Source organism: Sciurus carolinensis, chromosome 13, assembly GCF_902686445.1.
Source record: "Sciurus carolinensis chromosome 13, mSciCar1.2, whole genome shotgun sequence".
NCBI lineage: Eukaryota > Metazoa > Chordata > Mammalia > Rodentia > Sciuridae > Sciurus > Sciurus carolinensis.
The window spans coordinates 6,910,475-6,932,619 of record NC_062225.1 but is presented as its reverse complement, the minus strand read 5'-3'; the positions used below and the strand labels follow the sequence as shown (position 1 = coordinate 6,932,619).

At 48.4% G+C, this 22,145-nt stretch overlaps 1 protein-coding gene across 16 annotated transcripts in view; it reads right to left on the bottom strand.

The window, feature by feature from the left end:
* Inpp4a (inositol polyphosphate-4-phosphatase type I A) overlaps positions 1-22,145 on the bottom strand; it is a 129,015-nt gene that overhangs the window by 59,441 nt on the left and 47,429 nt on the right. For 15 of the 16 annotated variants that reach the window (XM_047523522.1, XM_047523529.1, XM_047523523.1 and 12 more), the window contains exon 2: positions 980-1,041. The gene's annotated coding sequence lies outside the window, so the exon portion shown is untranslated. Of the gene's footprint in view, positions 1-979; positions 1,042-19,663; positions 19,737-22,145 lie in introns of all 16 variants that reach the window. The other variant, XM_047523518.1, reaches the window with a different exon arrangement.

Sequence of the window (22,145 nt, the reverse complement as noted above, 5' to 3'; positions counted from 1 at the left end):
AGGTAAGGAACTGGGGTGGGATATCTGCGACTCTAGGCCCATCTACTTACTCCTCCTTCCTCTCCACTCCCCCAACACGGTGTGCCCGTAGGTTCCCACAAAGAAACCACGTTCTATTCAACCGATATGCCACATTAAGTGATGTGACATATGTGATCATAAACATGGCTTTCACCACATCCAGTCTGTAATCCCAGCTACTCAAGAAGCTGAAGCAGGAGGATCACAAGTTCAAGATCAGCCTTGGCAACTGAGGGAGACCCTGTTTCAAAACAATAAAAAGGCTGGGGATGTAGCTGGGTGGTAGAGCATCCTAGAGTCAGTCCCCAGTATCACAAAAATTATAAATAAATAAATAAATAAATAAATAAAGCTTTTGAGATTTTCTTGCTGCTTTATTATGCTCTCCTGTCGGCAAGTCTTGCAGAACCTTTACAATCTCAAATCAATTCACCCCTACTCTGATAGAGGGGCAAGAGCTGCATGAGGAGGTCTGCCGTCCAAGGGCCCGGCACAGCGGAACTCTGGAGGGACAAAGCTCGTGTCTCCAACCGACTCTTCTAATTCTCTGAGCCACACAAACTTCCTGTGTATCTTGGTCTCAGGCTCTGTTTCCCACAAAGCACCAAGTGGTAGTCTGTGCCTAGCAGAAGAGGAAAGTGTTACAGATGAGAGGGCGCACAGAGAACTGCCACCACAGGCTGAGTCAGACAGAGGCCGCCTGGTACAGCACGAAGCTCACGCTCCATCTCAGAAGTAGGTTAAGCAGCAAGAAGGGAGTCTCAGCGTTATCAAGCTACGTCCTACAACTCCTGCTGGCTCCAGAAGTCAAGATAATTAGGCTAAGTCATAAGCCTGCTTAAAACACCCTCCTGAATGTCTCCACACATCCAGAGACACCCCATCTTCCTAAGGGTGTCTATGCCTCTGCACCTGAAGGACCTGCGCTTCTTCTCTTGACTGAATTCAAGGGACTTACTGGACATGTTTGCTTTTGGACCACGTGGCATTTCTTCATGGGAGAATGTCCAACTCCATCATCTAAAAATAGAAAAATATAAACTTGATAAGCCAATCAATCTGAAGCTCCTGAGAACATGAAGCCCAGAAAGGCGGGGAGCCAAGAGCTCCTCCATATTGTTTGAGCTCTACACCCCAATCTAACTTTTGGCTCAAAACCACACGTGTTGCTAAACCTAAAAAAATAAAAAGTGCCCATTCCTTTCCTCCTACTGCCAAGGGGTAATCTGCTGGGGGAGTCTGGGCCTGCCTACAGAACCAAGTGAGTAGCTGAGCGGGACTTAGGAAAAACGGAGCTGTGAATTTGAGTCTGCACTCTCCCTCTCACAAAGCCAGACCCCAGGAGAACCCTGAGAGGCTCTGCCTTTTGGTGGTGAAGATGAGGCTAGTTGTACATGTCACACAGGCTGCAGCTGAATCAAACCCGTAAGAAGAGGACTCCATGGACTCCAAGCCCCTCTGCTGCTGTTGCCTGCCCTCAGGCTGCACTCAGTCCTAGGATTGTCCAACAGGTCCCAGGCCCCTGCTCATGAGCCACCTGAAAAGTCCCAGGCTTTTGGAAGGGGAGGATAACAAGGAAAGTGTGCTCAGCCCTCAGGCAGATTCAGTTTCTGGCTCCTAGCCCTTGTATTGGGGATGCTCAGGGGCCCTCAGCTAGGCACCTCAGCAACCCCAGCACAGGGCCATGGCCCAGCACAGGAGCCACTGGAGAAAACACTAAGGGAAAGACTCACTGTTTTGCTGTTGTAATTACAGCCAGGCATGTAGGTGTGCATAACCAGTCAAAGGTTTACAAGGGCTGGGCACAAAGCTCGGTGATAGAGGGCTTTCTTAGCATGTACAAGGTCCTGAGTTTGATCCCCAGTATCCCTGTGCCCTGACACACAAACATGTACAACCAAAAAAATACAAAGTGCAAATGGTACAACTGAGATTGCACCTGCAGAACTAAAACCTGCATTTACAGTAATGCTGTTACGAATGAACAAAAATTCACTAATAATGCAAATGGCAAGTGGTATGAACTCATGAAAGATGAATGCGCATGGTAAATATTCTGGAAAAGAGACCAAACTCTATAATAATGAAAATAATGCTAAATACACCTATCTTCACGTAAATTAGTGGAGGTTTATCTGTTCTTTTAAAGAAAATATACATTGCTGGTGAACCTGGGGGAAACTGAACAGGGTTCTCCTATACTCTGGTTAACATTTTAAAGTTGTATAAGCATTTCAGAAAACCGATGTTCAAAATTTTTAAGTGAAAACAATATTTGTAAGTGATAACAAGATTTGTAAGCAATAATAAGATTCTTGCCAATAATCCAAAATATGTAAAAGACTACTGAACAGAGACACTTGTAGTATTACTTCTAATGACAAAGACCAGCTATCAAAAGTATGTTTGGAAAAACCGTAAGACAAACTATTTATTATAGAGCTGCTAAAATGATCCTAATAAAGTCCATAAACACGAGAAGTTCTTTGACCTCATTCATCATCAGGGAGTGCAAAATGAGAAACCAAGAGCTACCCCCCACACACACCCACTGGAGGAGCCACAATGGAAAGGGTGGACAAAACCAAGTGTGGGACAGTAACCGCACCTGACGTAGCTGGTGCAGCAGAAGCGGTGCAGCCACTCTGGAAACCTGGCTGTGTCCCTGCAAGTCACGCATCTGCCCACCCTGTGACCCAAGACACCACTCAGGTGCAACTATTAACAGAAATGCACACTTACATCCACACACACACACACACACACACAAAAAAAAAAAAAAAAAGGATGTGTGGAGAATATTTAGAGCAGGGCAGCCTTAATAGTAAGATACCAGAGATAATCCAAACGCCAGTGGAGGATGGAGGAGCAACGTGGATGAACTTCAGAGACAAGGCCAAGTGGAAAGTCAAGCACATGAGAGCCAGCTCAGGCAGGCCCACCTATGTGGGTGCCACATGAGCACGGAACCTATGGGCAAGGAGACAGGAGAAGGCACTGAGCAGGGTGTGGACTGGGAAGGGCTAGTGGGGCTCTGGTGACACCCTGTTTCTTAGTTTGGGTTCTGGTTCCCTGAGTGACTACACTGTGAAGATTCACTGAGCTCTGCATGGGTGGGTTTTGGACCTCAATAAAATGTGTTCTGGATTCCTCTAAAGACAAGTCAAGACAACCCAGCATGAACAAACACTGATGGCGGCTCTATGAACTATCCCCCCTGCACTCTGCTTACAGTGGCTTAAAGAGAAACAACCCAGGGGAAAGAGCTCAGGGAGACCACACCAAGACACTGGCCATGTCTGGGGTGATCACAGGGTGTGTGTTTTCTGCCTTCCTGTACCTCATCTTTGTGCATCATGGAAGATCACACCCCATGCTGACCAGGGGCAGAGGCAGCACTGGGTGTGACTTCAGTGTGACTGAGGGGTTCCTGCCTCTCGACCCTTTTCCCTGCGAGTCTCCAGCATTCCACGGCCTGCCTCACTGTCCTGCTCAGCCTGTGATCCAAGAAGCCAGGGAACCCCTTCACATGGGACAGCAGAGACACACCACCTAAACGAGGGCCCCACCTATACCCCACCATCCTGCCAGCCCCAGGGGCTCCATTTTTACCCCCTCCTCCTCCTGCTGCTGGGTCTCTGCCCACTCTTGCCTTAGGAAGGTGGCTTGTATTATAGGTGTGGTGGTATCTCTGGAAATAGAAATTCCTCAAGCGGAACATCTACAGACTAATTTTATACTAGTTCATGGGTCAAGAGAAAACTTTTAGGTCAAAAATACCTCAGAAGCCACTTCATAGTTATTTGGGGGCATTTAATTAGAATCTGCAATTGAAGTCACCAAGACCCAGAATGTGAGGCTAATTTACACAGCTGAACTCGATTTTCCTTCTTAAGTCTCATTAATTTCAGATAATTCACTAAGGACTCCCATATTCCCAAAGCCCATGTTTTCCCTCCCAGTTCCATCTGAAGATCAGACAGAGCTGAAAAGAGACACCTGTAGTATTACTTCTAATGAAGCAGAAAAACAGCTTAACTCAAGGAGGACGGAGAGCATGTTGGAGTGGTTTTGGGGGCTGGAATTTCTTTTTGGGGGCAAGAAGAAGCAGCAACAATCATGAAACTCATGCCCCCTTTCCCCACTCTATGGAGGCACAGGACCCCTTCCAGCAAGAGGACACATGTCATCAAATGAATAGCAAACCCTGAGGTCCTACCCACTAAGGTTCCCTTCCCTAGGCGGGGACAGGGTAACAGTAACAGGGAACCTTCGTGACACAGAGTGTAATTGGGCTCCCTACAGGGGACTTCCATGAGGACTGGCAAGGACCCGCGGAAGCATCTAAGGAACCAGGCTTGGGAAGGAGCTCAGGACTCTCGGACCAGGAAGGAGTCTGGGAGGCCTCTGGACTTCAGTGCCTCTCAGGGGCTGCTGAGCTAGCGCTGAGGGTGGGGATGAACCACAAGCACTCCATTCTCTCTGGGCTCCAGCCAGTTTTGTCACCAGCTGTGTGACTGAGTGCAGAAGAGGCACCTGCCTACGTCAGTAGTAAAACACTCTTGAGATCTCTTCCCCAGATGTAGTGAACTAGGCAGATGATTCCAAGGCCCCAGGGTAACAGTCACAAGGTGGAAGGAGACCAGGTCCTTGAGGTAGTGTGGTGCAGAGCCCCCTCCCACCCTTTCCCCACATACATATTACACTGGGCTTAAGTTAAGCAAGAAACAGCCTTTGTGGCTGAAGCAGCCAAGATGTGGGGGGTTTTGTTACAGTGTCTAGTGTTGGTTACCCCACAATGCCTGGCAATACCAGGCACTCGATTAGCCACCCTCGTGAAAACAAACATTACAATCAGCACTGAAGACTCCTGCACAGCTTGGGAGAGAATGGTGCTTTCTTCTCTGGGTAAATTATGGCTAGTTCATGAAAAGGAGCACATGGGTGCTAGAGGGACCACCAAGAGGCCAGGAAATAAAATCCCACATTACTAGAAAGTCAACCAGATAAAGCATTTGCCCCCTGAGAGAACCAGGAAAAAACTCAGTTTCTGCTACAATTCTCTCACAACCCAAAATGGGTCTGTGAACCCCAGGTGCCTGGGGGTATTTCCCCACACACCAACCAAGTCCACAGAAGTCTCAACAGACACCAGCTGGGAGTCCTCTACTCTAATTCCACTGGATCCTGACACGATCTGGAAATGGTTTCAGATCCCACAGGCCATGGGCTCAAGCCAACAAGACTGTCCCCCGTTTCAGATGCCAATCACAAGCACAGGCTGTCCCATGTACTTCTGACCCACTGGCTATAGCCCGGGAGCTCTGATTCTCTTTGTGTTCAATTAATTTGCTACGGCAGCTCCAGAACTCAGAGGAACAGTCACTTGGTTACTGGTCCATTACTGGTTTATTCTAAAGGCCATTACAAAGGGTACAGGTGAAAGCCAGGTGAAGAGACTCGGAGCAAGGCATGTGGGAAGGAGGGCCATGCTCCAGAAACCTCTGCATGGTCAGCCAGCTGGAAGCTCCCAGAAGTCACATCTTCTGGGTGTTCACAGAAACTTCATTAAATAGGCATGACTGATTAAATCATTAGCACTGGTTTATCAGCTCGGCCAGTTCCAACCCTCTAAACACATGGCTGGTTCCTGGCAAGGTGGTCTGGGAGTCCCCAGCCACCAGCTATCTCATTAGCATATAAAAGACACTTATCCCTCTGGAGATTCCAGGAGCTATATTTTGGAATCTAAATTGAAGGAGGAAGTCGAATATGTATTTCACAACATCACATCCTCCCTAACTTCAGGCCAGGCTCAAGACACCCAGAAAACACCTAACTGCTCCTCCACCTACAAGGTCCCCTGGGCTAGGCCTAGGCCTCAAGGCCCCCAGCACTCCATGGTGGGAGATGGCCTTAATGCTAAGAAGGTAGGCTCACTGTCGAGGTCCTAGAACTGCTAATCCAACCAAGGCTGAAAAGATGAGCCGCTTGCTGCTCCGGGGAGTTTGAGATCAGCCTCTGTCTCCACGCGTTCCCTAGGGCCAGCTGGGAACTGAGGCTACCCCAGGGCTCTACTTGGACTTGAGACCCCGGGGACTTCAGGGTCATCAACAGTTAAAGCCCAGCACATAAGTGGTTGGCAATAACGTGGGTACAAACTCCATGACACAGGCAGGAACCTGGAAGTGGGCACAGGAAGCCTGAAGCACCAATGCCACAAATGGAATGGGTCACAGCCAGGACAGCTACCGTAACAGGGATGGGCAACAGGCACAGGGCAAGCCAGCAGAGAGAAAGAGAACGACCAAGATAAGGGTGACCAGCAAACTGGAGGCTTCACTGCAGGGAAAGCGCACTCTGATCCCAGCATCTGCCGTGTTCAGTCACCAGCAAAGGGACAGGAGGCACCCACCAGGCCAGGAAAGCCTGGCTTCTGTTCCAAAGCAACAGCAGAGGCAGCAGAAACCTGCCTTGGTGTACGTTCGGGATGAGGGCACAGCGGAACACCCTGCACGACAGCCTGATGGAAAGGCCCGGCGTCAGGTGCTGACGGGCGGGTGTGTGAAGCAGAGTGTGACGTGACTCGGGCGAGGAACGTGAAACCCACCCTTCCTCAAACAGGGCCAGCCTGAGGAGTCAAAGAGAACATTCAGCAGGAAAGGAAATGCCACTCGAAGAGGAGAGAGGGTGTGAGGTGGGCGTGGGTCATTAAAGGCAAAGGGGCAGGAAGAGCTAGGCCCAGCTAGAGGGCGCAGTACAGAGTCCTTTATTTTAATTAAGACTTTTTTTTTTTTTTGCATGGTTATTGGGGATTGAACCCAGGGCCTTGTGCTTGCAAGGCAAGCACTCTACCAACTGAGCTATATCCCCAGCCCAGATTAAGAATTCTTCAACCAACAGTGACTCTCCACCCTAAAATGCCAGAAAATAGCAGAGGCGAGTGTGTCTGTCATTCTTCCCCTTTCAAACAGGTCATCTAGGATGGATTCCAACCAAAAAGCTCCTTCTCAGCTGAGGAAGCAATCAAGAGCGGGAAGACAGCTACAGAATGGGGAATGGCAGATGACCTCTCCACCGGCACGCAGACAGAGCACTGCTCTCCAGGGTACACAGAGCGCTCAAAACACTTAACACCAAAAAAACAAATGACCCAGTCAATATATGCTCTAAAGAACTGAGCAGGCACTTCACAGAAGAAGAAATACAATCAAGCAACAAATATATGGAAAAATGTTCAACATCTCTGGCAATTAGAGAAATGCAGATCAGAACTACTCTAAGATTTCATCTCACCCCAGTCAGAATGGCAATTATCAAGAATACAAGCAACAATAAACACTGGCGAGGATGTAGGGGAAAAGGCTCACTCATACACTGCTGGTGCGGATGCAAACTGGTGCAACCATTATGGAAAGCAGTATGGAGATTCCTCAGAAAACTTGGAACGGAACCACCATTTGATTCAGCTTCCCTCTCAGTTTATAACCAAAGGACTTAAAATCAGCATACTACAGTGACACAGTCACATCAAGGTTTATAGCAGCTCAATTCACAATAGCTAAACTATGGAACCAACCTAGATGTCCTTCAACAGATGAATAGATAAAAAAAAAAAAAATGTGGTGTGTATGTACGTGTGTGCGTGTGTGTGTGTGTGTGTACAATGAAATATACAGCCTTGAAGAAGAATGGAATGATAGCATTTGCTGGTAAAAGGATGGAGCTAGAGAATATCATGCTAAGCAAAATAAGCCAATGGGGAAAAAACCAAAAGCCGAATGTTTTCTCTGACATGCAAATGCTAATTCACAACTGGGGAGGGGGAGGCTAGGAAAGAAGAGTTACTTTAGACTAGATAGAGGTGAGTGAACAGAGGGGAGGGGCACGGGATGGGAAGAACATAGAAGAACTCAGACATTACTACCCTATGTACATATATTACTACACAACTGGTGGGATTCTATATCATGTAGAGCCAGAAAAATGGGAAATCATACTCCATTATATATGATATATATAATGGGAAATCATACTCTGTTATATATGAGATAGATATAAATATATATATATATCTATATATCTCAAAGTGCATTCTACTGTCATGTATAACTCATTAAAACAAACAAAAAAGTCTGCCCAGGGAAGCTCTTAATCTTTGAGGCCAAGTCAAAACTGCCTCCCTACAAAAAGCAAGCAATGCTAGCTGCCTCAAAGGACCAGGTAAGAGGGGAGACAAAGGCCAGGGGTCCCCAAAACAAGGACAAGAGGAGAGGAGAGCTGGGGATGGGTACAGGAAGGTCTGTCATGCCCCTCCAGGCTCTCAGGCCCTCGGTTCCACAGCAAGCGCTTCACACCTGTCCTGGACCTTTGGATCAATCTGCGAAGCTCTCCATCCACTTACTGGCAAGTTAATGGCACTTCAGAGCCCCCCGCCCCTACAAGCGGCCATGTAAGACTTGCCAAACCTCTTCAGCCTCAGGCTCACAATCTGCATCGCAGGAGTAACACCTGCCTCACCAGGACACACTGAAGAACACCCACGTGGGCCTGGTGCTAGGTTCTCGCCTCCGCTTTTCCTCTCCTCCCCTGAGGACAGCCCAGGGCACTTTTATGCTGGGACTCTACCAGCTGGGAGGCCTCTGCCCACAGCCAGCCTCTGAGTCTCACCAACTCTCCGACCTTCTCCAACTCCTGCAGGCAGAGCTCTTCCCCACAGTCACGGCACTTGCTTGTGCTGCAGTTTACAGTGACTATGTTCCCAAACCCAAAACCAAACCTCAAGGGTGTCACTGGGGAGAAGCACGTGGATGGAGGCCCTACCTGGAAGCACACTGGCTTGATGGGGGAGCCTGGGCCCTGGGGTCACACAGTGACAAGACAGCTTGTCGTGAAGCACAGACAAGCATGACATTCTGCGAGGTCCTGTCCCTGTGCCTCAGTTTCCCCACTCAGACAACGGGCATATGACTGCTGTTGGAAGGATGGCTGAGAGGGCCCCAGCTCCCTGGGGAAGTGGGAGGACACTCTGCCGCTCCAGGCTACACATCTACCAGGCGCCTCTCTATGCTGGGGAGGTCTCCTCCTCTGTCCCTGGCAGAGCTCAGCTCCCCGGCACTTCCTGCTCCCTGTGCCTGCACAGCACACAGCTCTGCCTCAAAGAGCTCACCACTGAGGAACAGCAGTGCAGCACCGCCAGTGTGCAACAGCAGGGAGCACAACGTCAGGACACGGGCCGCGGGGACAGGGGCCAGCCTCTGCACCCTTCTCGCCCAGACACACACCTGGCCCCCGCCCACCTGCTTGTGTACCTGGGAGACACCAACCACCTGCCGCCCGCTTCCCATTTCTCCAGCCCTGTTCTCTACCAGTGACGTGAAACAGCAGTGACGGCAAAGAGTTCACCCGCTTAATTAACTAAGCCTCATTAGCTTAATGAACATGGCAACTGATACAATGACTGAGCCCAAATACAAATGCACAACCCCAGACTCCAATTCAGGGGGCTGGTCACCATGCCAGTCAGCCCAGGTTACAACTGATGCCTGGAATGGGTCCCCCAAAATTCACATGTTGGAATTTAATAGTGTGAAAGCTGAGATCCAGGTGGCACACACCTACCATCCCAGTAGGCAGGAGGCTGAGGCAGGAGATTGCCAGTTTGAGGCCAGCCTTGGCAATTTTGTCTCAAAATAAATAATAATAAAGGACTGGGGTAGAGCTCTGTGGTACAGAGCACAGGTTCAATGCCTAGGACCAGGTGGGCCTTAGGAGGAGATCAGGTCTCAGGGGTCCCACCCTGGATGGGCCTCGTGCCCTATTAAAGGGCTGAAGGGAACCAGTTAGGCCCTTTTTGCCCTTCTGTCTTCCGTCATGTGAGGACACAGCAAGAAAGCCTTCACCAGACACCACATGCTGGTACAGTGATCTTGAACTCCCAGCCTCCAGAACTGTAATAAATGAGTCTCTGTTGTTTATGAATGACCTAGTCTCAGGTACTCTGGAGCAGCCCAAAGGGAAACATTTTGGATAGGCCCACAGACATCCTTTAAATGACTGAGCAGAGGACAATTTTCACAGAGCAGGGCAAGCCCAGACAATTTTGCTTCTTTCCTGGTCCTGGCCCCTCACGTTTTCCCATCTCAGTCACTGCGGCTCCGGCTCCATCTTTTCCACTGCTCAAAGCAGAAAAACCACATTAGTGCAAGCCTTCCAATCCCTCCTCCTTTCACACCCGTCCCAGCCCATCACGGTTCCTGACACAGACTTCAACCCCCTAAGCACTCCTGCACCCCCGCCCTGGACTTCTGACCAGTGTCCCTCCCACAGCCCCACAGTCTATCTGCAATGGCAGCAGTAAGGCCCCTGGGCATTCCAGCAGCACCTTCGTCCTGCCCTGGCCTGGCCTGCTCGCTGCTTGCTTGGACCTCACCTGGAGTGGCCTTCACACCAACCTCCCTCTCTAGAACTCTTCTTCCTGGACAATGGAGCAGCTGCCTCGCTTTCTTTGTGTCCTTCCTGAATCTCAACTTCTCCAAGAGGTCTTCAGGGCCAGCCCAGGTTAGAATTGAAGCCAGGCCCTAGTGGTCTACCTACAAGCCACAGACCTCCAGGGAACTCTGTAGGAAGTAGTTGAAAGTAAGACGTCCTGAAAAGGGTGCTCCAAGATGTTTGTGCTGAGCAAGGTGGGCGCCAAGCCCTGGGCCTGGGTGCTTGCAGTCTGGGCAAGGAGAGGTAGGTTAAAAACTGCAAATGCGACATGAACATGCATCAAGAGCAGTGCTGGGCTGCTGTGGGGTTCCCAGGCCACCTCTGCCATAACAAGCCCTCTGTGTCTCACACTCCAGCCACTTTCTCTTGAACACCTACCCTTCTTGCTTCTACACCTCATGCTAAGTCTTCTGCACAAACTGGCACTTTCTTCCACAGTTGATGGTGCATTAGGGTAGCCTAAGGAATACAAAGGCAAACAGGGGAGCCTCATCAGGAGCTACACACAAGAGATATAATGGAAACATGAATGGTGGACGATCTGAGGCCACGCTGGTGGCGGCCCAACTGCTTCTGGAACCTCCCTTGCTCTTTCCAGCCAGGGGAGCCTGTGCCCCGGTGCCAGCACCAGGGATTCTGGAGGTTTTTCTTGGGATCAATCAACCCACTGTCCTCAGACACTCCCCTCTTACTCCCATCCACTAAGCGACATTTGTCAACAAAGGAGGACAATGGCAACACTGTGCCGAATGGTGACAGTTTATCATCAGGGCTGCCTATGGAGTCCTGGAGACAATGGCCACAGCGTCAGTGCTGTTCTCTCTCCTACACTGTCAATGGCTTTGGCAAGTCTTGCTTCTTGCTCCGCCATCAACTCAGCCACTTGAAACCCTCACACAATTAACTGGAAGTTCGCCTGTGTGCTGGCAGGGAAGGCCTTCCATCAGTGCTACAGAATTTGCAAATGGTGTACAACCAGCTTGAGGAAACCATCACGATGTGCCAACTCCCAGATGGTTTCTGGAAGGCTGAGAGCCAAGGTGATGAAGACATCAGCTTCCCTGTGACCTGTGGGTCAACTGATCTCAGTGAGGGTATATACTAGCCCAGGAAGGCAAGTATCACACCTCTGCAAGTCCCCCACCAACCCAGGGCACTTACTCAAGCTTGTCCTACAAGGTACAGCTAGAAGACTACATGGTGAGAACCACCTGGCCCGGGCTCCTCAGAGGTTGGGGCACCCTGTTCTTTGCCTGAGGCAGGTCTTTCTCCTCTTTTCTTCTTCCATCCAAACCCAAGGCTTGGAAGGCCTGTCCTGGTGCCTGTTTCTACCTCCCTCAACCGGAAGCTCGGCCCTGCCTCCACCAGGAGGCCTCCAACCCAGTTCTGCCTCTCCTTCTCCTCCTTCACAGCTGCTCGTGCATCCTGAGGGCAGTAGTGTGGAGGGGGCACCCTCTTAGTGCAGAGGTCTATCTCCAGGCCACAGCAATGCCCTACAGCTTGCCCTACAGTTCTTCCCTTGCACCCAAGCCCCCATTCCCAAGGGATTCAATGATGAGGCTCTCGTGGTAGACAGGTTCTGGAGACTCTTGGTATCTTCACCCAAACACAGGTACATCAATCATTACCTCCTTATCTGTAGTTTCACTTTCCAAGGTTTCAGTTACTCAAAGGACTAAAGTATTAAATGGAGAATTCCAGAAATAAACAATTCGTAAGTTCTAAAGTGCATACCATCTGGGCAACATGATGAAATCTGTCCTAGTCCATTCTTCCAAGATGTGAATCATCCCTTTGTCCCCTGTATCCACACTGTATATGCTACCTACATGTTAAACATTTAGCAGTCGTCTCAATTATGAGACCTACCATGCTTGTGTTCAAGTAATTTGTATTTTGCTTTCTACTGTAATTGTTCTATTTATTATAGTATAGCAATTTCCTGTTTCATTATTGGTTATTATTGTTACTCTCTGTGCCTAATTTGTACATTAAAATTTATCATAGGTATATATGTCTAGGAAAGAACATAGTATATATAAGGTTTGCACTATCTATGTTTTGGCACCCACTGGGGAGCTTAGAACACATTCCCCGAGGATAAAGGGGGATCACTGTGTAACAGTCAGGACTCCTCTGCTGCAAGTCAGTGGAGAAACCCAACTCACTCAGATGAGCTTAAGTGGAAGTTCATCGTGTATGTTATCAAGATTCTAGACTGACTTAGAAAACTGGAGCAGGAACGTAACTAGTCCAGTCTGTGTGAGGTAGGGTGGAAAAGAAAAAAGGCAGAGACAAAAGGAAGAACAAGAAAATATAATCTTAATCTAAAAGTTTTGTTCTAAAGTTCCTTTATACCTTCACTTCCCAACCCAGTTCTCTCTCCCAGGCATGTCCCTCCTGAATTTCTGGGAAATCTATAAATCTTAAGAGTTACCATAAATTCAGCCACTTAAAAAAATTACCTGCACTATTAATCAGCCCACATAATAAATGAATTGAGCAAAGAGAGAGACACTATTTTAAGAAACCTGAAATACAGGGTACTTCCCAATGTTAACTACTGATGAGCTAATGGAGGCCACGTAGGCCCAAAGATCCTGAGAATGACCAGACCACCACAAGCAGATGCCATCCCTGCATACCTTCCATGCCCACTCATTGAATTCCTTTTAAAAGAGCCCAAGAACCTCAAAAGTGTCTCTCACTCCTGAGATGGTCCATGTTCTCCCTTGAACATGTATTCCTTGCTTTCTTAAATCTCTGTGCCTCATTTCTGTGATGCCTGTCAAGAGCCCCACTCACTCTGAGTTGAGTTCCCTCTACAGGAAATTGGTCCTCCTCGGGTTGCACATGCACTCCAAGGCCAAGAGCACAGGCAGCCCTTCTCAGCTCCCCTCTGCTCATCCACATCAGTCTCCCCACTTTGCAGGTGAGTCAGTCTATGTGGAGGGAAGAAACGCAGCTACCAACTTTAAACTCTCCAGCACAGTGCAAGCCCCAGAGAGGCAGACTGCATGGTTTCTCTCCCAGGTCTCTCCAGAAAAGGGAATCGAAGAGCTCAGCTCAAGCCAGGTGCCCCGTGGCTGGAAGGCAGGGGTCCTGTTGGAGCACTAGGGCTCCCACACTGCCCAGGAGTTTGGATGAAAGGTTTCCTGCGAAGGAATGAGGAGTATAGATAGAATCACCTCAATTCATCTCAACTTCTAGTAGCAGCCAATTGAGACTTGCCTATAGCAAGAGTTTCTTAGACTGTAACAAGTCAAAGAAGTTCCAGGGTCAACTAGAAGTTTTTTTATATTGTTTATAATACATTACATAAACACAGAATTAGGAATAAACTCTTCCTGTTTAGAGCTCTTAAACTACTAAAAGAGGCCTATAAATTAATGGTAAACAAAACCCCAACATGAATGAACTCTGGTTTCCATTACTTTAATGTGGCAGATGGGGCTGCTGTATGGGGAGTCACAGGAACGTGACCTGGACTGACACCAGAAGGCCTCTTCTGCTACACCCCTACTTCATCCACACCCTGCCTGAGGCCATTCTGACCCTTTAGAATCCATCCAGAAGCTATTTGGTTAAAGCAACTGTGGCCAGCCACTTCCTGCGAGCTGTCGAGCAGGATGCAGCTACACCCCTCCCTGGACTATGAACAGGGAGTCAAAGAATCCCAGGTGGCAGACACTGCAGTGTGTCACCTTGCTCCTTTAAAATCAAGAGAGTTACAGAACAAAATATGGCACAACTCTGAAAACACTGGTCCCCTCTCCTTGACACTTGCCCCATCCAGCAGAGGGCTTCCGCTGAGGGCCGCTGTAGATGCCAAACTCAAGATGGCACCCGCACGCAGCTTAGGCTTGTGAAGAGCAGCCACCATCCCACCCTCAGTCGGTTCACAGCACTATGCTCCTCCAGGGCTTATCAGTGTCTGCTGCTGGTATATGCCAAAGGGTCGTTTCTCCATGTTTCCAACCCACAGGAGACCAAGAGGTGCCAAGCCAGCAATGCCTTCTGGCCGCTTGCCTGCCTTCACCAGGTCTCCCTGCCCAGACATCTCCTTGGGTAGTGATCCTCCCTGGGGAGGAAGTGCTTGTGTGAGCACCATGACACATCCTGCAGATGTCTTCCACATCCCTTGATCGTTGGTCCTCTCACTGCAAGGCTGGGCAATGAGGGATGGAGATTTTTGAGTTAACACCTGGCAGTCAGGCTCTCCAGGATAGAGGGATCCCTCAAGGTCACAGCTGCAGAGAGAAGTCAGGCCTTACTAGTCCAGTGCTCTTTCTCATATACAAAACAGAGCACAGAGCACATTAATTCAAGTTACAACCAAATGCTTATAAAAGGCACAATCATCTTCACTTCTGGAGGTTTTTGTTTTTTAAGCATGTTCACATCTATTATTTTTGCCTTAAATTATTTACTGGACTATTATTTTCTTCCTTCCATCCCTTTTAGGAACTCCTGGAAGAAAACATTTCAGATTCAACACACACTAAATGATATTCCCCTCCCTTTCCCCACCCATCTTCTTTACAAGTGTCCCCTGTGGTTACTCAGGCTCTGGCCTGACACAGATACCAAGAGGAAATGGATCTTCCTTGAGAAGGCAAAGAGAACTTCAGGATGAGAGCAGCTTCTTTGTATCCTTCATGTTGGTTTCCTTGTCCTGGGCTGAAACTAAGCTCCTTGAAAAAAGAGTCAATGTTTTTGTCAAAAATATTTCAAAATAAAATTTTTAAAAAACAAAAACTTTGTGAACAGGACTGAGATAAACCTAGCCAACAATACGAACTTACAGTAAAGTGAAAAGGCAAGAAAAAAAAAAAAAAGGAGCCAACATTTAGGTAAGTACTGCACAGAAACAAGATATGTCGGTGGGAAAACAGAATGGGTAAGCACCCACACACTGTGAATCAGTAGGCTGCAACTCAAGACAGGGTTTCTGCGGTGATAGGCTGGCTCTATGAGCAGGGACCCTTTGTTATTTTTGTACCAGTACTTGTAATTTCCTTCTCTTATGGGTCCCAGCAGGTTCTACTCATTTACTGGAAAACATCCTAGTTTGAGAAACAGTCACCATGTTGTTCTTGATTCACACTGGTGACACATATTCCACAGTTCAGGAATGAAGCCCGCACCCTGTTCTTACAAAAATCTCAATGGTCAAGAAGTTTAAAAAGGGAAGCACCACAGGGAGTAATCCAGTTCAACTGCAAAGGCAGTGCAGGCCATGTAAAAATGGCAGGCCAGTGTGGGCCTTGACCAAGGTCAGTCACTCGTGAGACACATCAGTCCCAAAGCCTTTACTAGTACTTCTCCCCAAACTTAAGAACAAAGCTCATGCTTGACAGAGGAGCAAAGCATCTCACTAGCTCCCAGAGGGGCTGGTCAGATCCAGCTGCTTGGATCCTAAATGTCTCCCAAGGGTCCATATGTTAAAAAACACTGGTCGCCCGTGTGGGACACTATCGGGAAGCGGTGGAACCCTTAGAAGATGGGGCCTAGAAGGAGGCTGGGTGGTCAGGAGCACGCTCTTGAAGGGGACAACAGGACCCTGATTCCTCCTGTCTCTCTTGCTTCCTAGCTGTCATGTGGCGAACAGGTTTTCTCTCGTTCACGCTTCCACCACGATGTGCTATCTCACCACAGTCCAAAAACAACAGGGTCAAGTAAACACGAACCTCTGAAACTATGAGCCAAGAGAAATCTTTCCTCCTTCAAATTACTCGTTTCAGGTACTTTGTCCCAATGACAGAAAGCTGACTAACTGGCTCACTTGGCGCAACTCAAGATCTCTCGGAAGGGGAAGCTCCACATTCTGATTTAAACTGGTCACTGAAGCATGCAGTCAGGTTTCAGTTTTGTTTACTAGAAAGCAAATTACTAATTTAAGACTTTAAATCCAGGCAATGGAACTTTGGAAAACAAAGGGAAGATACAGCTCCTGGAACTTATGGAAGATGGTCTCCAGCTAATCGCAAATACTGGTGTCTGTGCATTGCTCCAGCTGATCTCCATCCGTTCCAGCTCTGGCACCTGCAGCAGGATGCACACGAGCCCATAAGGCACTTACAGATTCACTCCAAATATATTATTTCCTCCTAGATCACCACTGAAAGAGCAGAACAAATAATAATTTGAAAGTTCCTGTGTTTCAGGTGACTTGAGTTGCATAGGTCTGATTTATTTTTATCATCATTAAGAAAGCTTATTTTCTAATTCACAAATGTAGAAGTTGGCTTCAAGAGAAAATACATTTTCTAAGGAGCAACAAAATTCTGTAAAGGGCTCCAAATGCAAAGCAGCAACCACAGATCAATGAAATGCCGGGAAGACAGTTATTTTTGAATCAAGGCAGGAAGCCAGGAGGCTAGGGACGACCTGCCCAAGGCCTTCCGGTGGGCAGCACCAGCCAATTCTGTTTCTAGCCTACTCACCAACAAATCAATGTCGAGGAGAGATGTCTTGATCCTCTAAGTACCTTGGAAATACTGAGTCACACATTCTGCATGCTGAACTATAAGTAGCTCTCTAGCAAAGTGGTATATTATACTTGCTTTAGATGTAAAAATGGAATACTGTTTTAACCAACTATTGTTGGGTGGAACTCTTGGAAAGACCCTGAAAGAACAGTGCTCTGTATTCTTATAAAAAAAGGAGACAAAGGAGGAGGAAGGGGAAGGAGAGGAAGAAGAACAAATCTCTTGCTCACTTGATCCAAACTGGAAGGAACCTGCCTAATCTACAGGGATTGCAATGAGCATCATTCCTCACCAGCAGAGCAAAGAGTGACCTGTGCTCAGGCCCAGTAAGGCTGGGTCAAGATGCACCTACCGAGAAAGAACAAACATTTACAACCATCACACAAAGGGCGACTCCCTCAGCCCAGCAGGTCTACAGGGATTCCAAAGATTACTTTGGCATCAGCACAAGGAAACCTAAAGTCAGGCCATGCCCACCAGTTCTGAAGGATGCATTATTCAGCAAATATAAAATAAAACTCAACAACAAAAGAAACTAAAACCACCTGGTAACTCAAAAAGTCAAGTAATTTCAAGTTCATTAGCAAAACATTATACCAGGGCCATATTTTGTCTTGGCGCTGGACCTCCCCAATGACCTCTCCCATGCAGTGCAGAAGTGAGACCGCTCCGGAAAGCTGCTAGAGCTAGCTCCCCTTTCTTTCACTGTGGCCTTATTCCAGAAGGAGTCCTAAGCTAGTTATGCTTTTGTTCCTGAAGAGAATGTGAACACATCCTGTGTAATCCTAAGAAAATGTCAAGAGGTACTTTAGCCATTACTTCTTTTTCTCAAAAATTTGCAGTTGAATTCTGAAAGAGAATGCACTGAGAACAAAGACCCCACAAAGTGCCTCCCTGTCACATAGCACATGTAATGTTACCATCACCAAGACAGTGGAAGCTAATTAAAACCTATACTTAGGTTTTTACATATTATTGTAAATATTCTTAGCAGTTGGGTAATAAAGGGATCAAAGGAAATGTGTCTTCAAAATTCATTTTTTAGAACTGTTGCCATCTCTCATTAGAAGAAACCTGCAGGAAAACTAAAAACTGGAAAGCAGCATGGAGCAGGTACATCCTGCAAGCCCCTTAGGCCTCTCCCTCACCAGCCCACTTGAGGCCCCACCTCCTGAGGCGCAGGCCAGGACACTGAGGGCGGAGCCAGGCTGGCTGAGCTCCCCCAGGAGGAATGCGCTCTCTCTGGAGAACACAGGTACGCCTAACACCCTAGACAATCACCTGGCTGGATACCTGGAGCTCAGTGAGAGACAGGTTCTTGGAGGCAGCTGCCTGCTCCTCGGGCGGGGTGAACACACTCACATCATTTCAGAACACTGGTGGGGAGGGTGTGGGCGTGCTGCATGAAGATGAGAGGTCACAGATTAGCCTGAGCTACTCTGCACGGAGCCAAGCATCCTAACGGCACCGCTCCGCTTGGCAGCACAGGGCACATTTATCTACCACAAATGAGAGGCAGAGAAACAGAGCCCCTGGGCTCCTGGCCTGCTTCAGGTCTTCACTGAGCCACCAGCCTCAGGCAGATCACACTCTGGGCAGCCCAGCATGCCAGTACCGCCTGCCCAACCTATCCAGCTACACTGGTGAAGTATGCAAAAACACTGTCAATTGTGTTCACTCTGTTTTGTCATTTGTTCCTTACAACAAGGCCTGGCCACCACAGAAAATCATTACCCCAAGTCTCAGTGAGGACATCAATGTTCAGAGAACAGGGGTAGCTCGTCCCCAGTCATTCTGAGCACAACCAGCAAGGCTGAGACAGGACACGGTCTTCCATGCTGTTATCTCCCAGAGCTGGCATGGGTACCACAGCACTTCCTGAACTATGGGCACCCAGGGAGCCACTGCTTCTACCTGATTTATACTGCGGCTCATGAGTTTTTCTTCAAATAATTTTTTTAACAAACGTACTACATGAGATATTTTCAACTAGCTAAATATTTAGCGTATTTATACTTAACTACTCAAATCTAAAGCTTGCCGCTATCCCACCAGGGACAAAGATTCTCTGCTTGGCCAAACATAGGCTCCTGAACCTTCTTCTAGGCCCATCTGTGCACTCACTACCTTATAAAGTCCAGGTTTATTCAAGAGCCCTGCTAAGGCAGTTTAGCAAGAACCTCCCACCTCTGATATCTGATCATCATCCCTCACCACCACCACGTCCACCACCCGCCCCCAGTACATGACTGGTCACTCTGGCCTGTCTTAAGTAAGAATCTGGTTAGGCCAGTTTAGTCAGAATCCCCCTGGCCCCTGATGTTTCCACTGATCCCCACCCTGCTCTTTGGCTATACACTTCTACTTGCCCTCTGTAATTGAAACTGGGCCTAATCTCTCTCCCTAAACAAGATCCTGTTGCAGTGTCCCTGAACATATTGAGATGGCCCTGAAAAACACTGTCCTTACCAAGCTCTAACAAGCACCACTGAATGGTTTTTAACAGCGGATCTGCCCTTCAGCAAACACTGGGCCCGGAGAGGCTCATGGAGCCAGTGCCATCCCTGCCTCCATCCCGACTCTCAACCAGCTGTCTGACTGCTGCACAACTGGACTCTGAGTCCACGGCCACTGCCAGAAAGTGGGAAAGATAGTCCTACCTGCAAGTTTTGCTGGAAGAGGGATGTAGCTCAGTGGTAGAGCACTTGCCTACACCTGGGTTCCATTCCAGTACTGCAAAAAACAAACAAAAGGTTTGCTGAAAATCTCAAAGTGAATACGGGCTGGGACTGTGGCTCAGAAGTAAAGTGCTCGCCTAGCCTGTGGGAGGCACTGGGTTCGATCCTCAGCACCATATAAAATAAATTAATTAAATAAAGGTATTAGTCCCCCTACAACTAAAAAATATTTTAAAAAAGAAAGTGCACGTGAGGGTTTTGTAGACCACAAGTCACTAAGTTAAATTTAATGATTCCAGGCCTTGCCAAGGGTCAAATGAGATAGGACTTGGGGTGGGTGTTAGGATTTAAATCTTAAATGACACATTATTTCTGGAGAATGACAGCCTGAGGTGTGAGCAGTGGGACAACTGCTCAGATTAGATCTGATCCTGCTGGTGACATCTCCTGTGGCTTCACTGGGCCCACATTCCTACAGCAGACTGGGGTGGGTAGCCTGACAAATCCAACCTTGCTATTTAAACCGCAATCTCCTCCTCCTTTCCTCATGAACACTACTGAGACAGACTGTGGAGTCAGGGGATGTGGGAATCTCCCTACTTTCCCCTCAATTTTGCTGCGAACCTAAAAGAGCTCTAAAAAACAAGTTTATTAATTAAGGGGGGGGGGGCTTTCTGACACTGATTCCAAAGGGGTTTTTAGCTGCCCTACCCTACATAATCAGAAGAAAGCCTCCAAACACATCAGAGTGGCCTTTTAAGGCATAAATTCTGGAGTTCTGCATTCATCAGATCACTTGGAACAACATTAAGAAAAAGCCTTAAAATTTCAAATAAAGTCAAATAAATATAGCATTCTGCAGATCTTAAAAAAGGCTGCAGAGAGGATCAAACCTTGTACCCAAGGAGTGGATAAGAGAGAAAGGGCAAAGCAGTTCTGAAAACACCCCGAAGGCCACCAACGCTGGGGCAGCAGGGAGAGGGAAGGGATCAAAACCCAAAGCAGACCTGGCATTTTGGGGATGGCTGCTGACATGCCAGCCTGTTCCCATGGGCCACTATGCACGTCAGCCAGACCCCACAGCAGGTGGACAGGCGGCAAACAGACTGGACGGAGCGCAGGGAGAAGACAACCTCCAAGACAGCCATTCTGTATTAATTACATCTTCCTGGCCTCCACTTTTACAATTCTAAGTGGGGCTGCTTTCCCAGTTGCTTGGCAGTGACTGGTGGATATGAGAAAGAACAGCGAGTCTCCACATCTGACAAGTGGTGGTTACTCTGGCTGCCTTAACAATGTGCTCAGAGGCAAGACGCTTACCTTCTCAAGGTCTGGAGGCTGCAAGCCCAGGGGCCAGGAGCCAGCCAACTCAGTTCCTCATGAGCCAGCAGACAGTGCTTCCTGCTGTGTCCTCCAGCCATCTTCTCTCTCCCCTTATGACCTCACTTAACCTCAATCACCCCTTTATAGACCCTTCCTTCAAGTACAGTCACAGTGGAGGGCAGACCATCAACCTGAGACCTGGGGACGACATGAGTCAGTCACACCAACATGCCGAGTGCATTCCACCTGCCAGTTGTCCTCCAAGGCACTGCTCCAGTCCATCGCCCGAGGGGTGTGGAGGAGGCAGAGCTGGCCTCAAGCACTTCCCTGTCATTATCTCACTCAATGCCCAGGGTGGCACTTGAGACCCAGGGTCACGGAGGGAAAAGTGACCCGCATGGAACCAGGACACCAGCCCCAGACTGAGCCTCACTCGGGGCATAGTTCTTCCCTTCCTCCTCACAACCCAGGAAGGTGTACACGTGTTCTCGAGCACACTTCAAACACACTTGGAAAAACAGACACAGAACAAGCAGAGATGGCTGAGGGCTCTGTCCAGAAGCCTGATGGAATTTCTCTTCCAGCAGAATCTTTAAAACGCAGTGAAGCGTTTTGACAAAACCCTTTGGGGTGGTAAGGGAATTGGCTTTTTGTTCCTCCTTCCCTGTGAATGGCTTTCCTTTTCGTTCACTGGATATTTTCTTTTTTAAAATTTTTTCCATATTTTTAATGAGGCATTATGTTTATACAGAACGGAGGGATTTGCCATGACATATTTGTAGGCACGCACGATGGAGTCCGGGTATTTTCCAGCATAACCTCACATTCTTCACTCACACAACCCCGGGGGGACACAGGGATGTGACTCCTATGCAGTCTAGTGCCACTTCCCCTTCCCGTCTATCACTGTTTCACACATCACAACCCCTGCACGCTGGCATAACTGCCACTGTGTCCAGTGCTGTCTTTAAAGAAGAGGCGGGCGTGAAGCTAGAGTCAGTTTACCAGCCTGCCCCGCCTGTCCCCGAGGATGTGCTCCTCAACACAGCTCTGCTCCATCTGCCAGCCTCTTCTGTGCTCCACTGCCAGGCGCGCCCATTGCTCAACGTCACAGGACAGCAACGTAATCATGTACGTATTA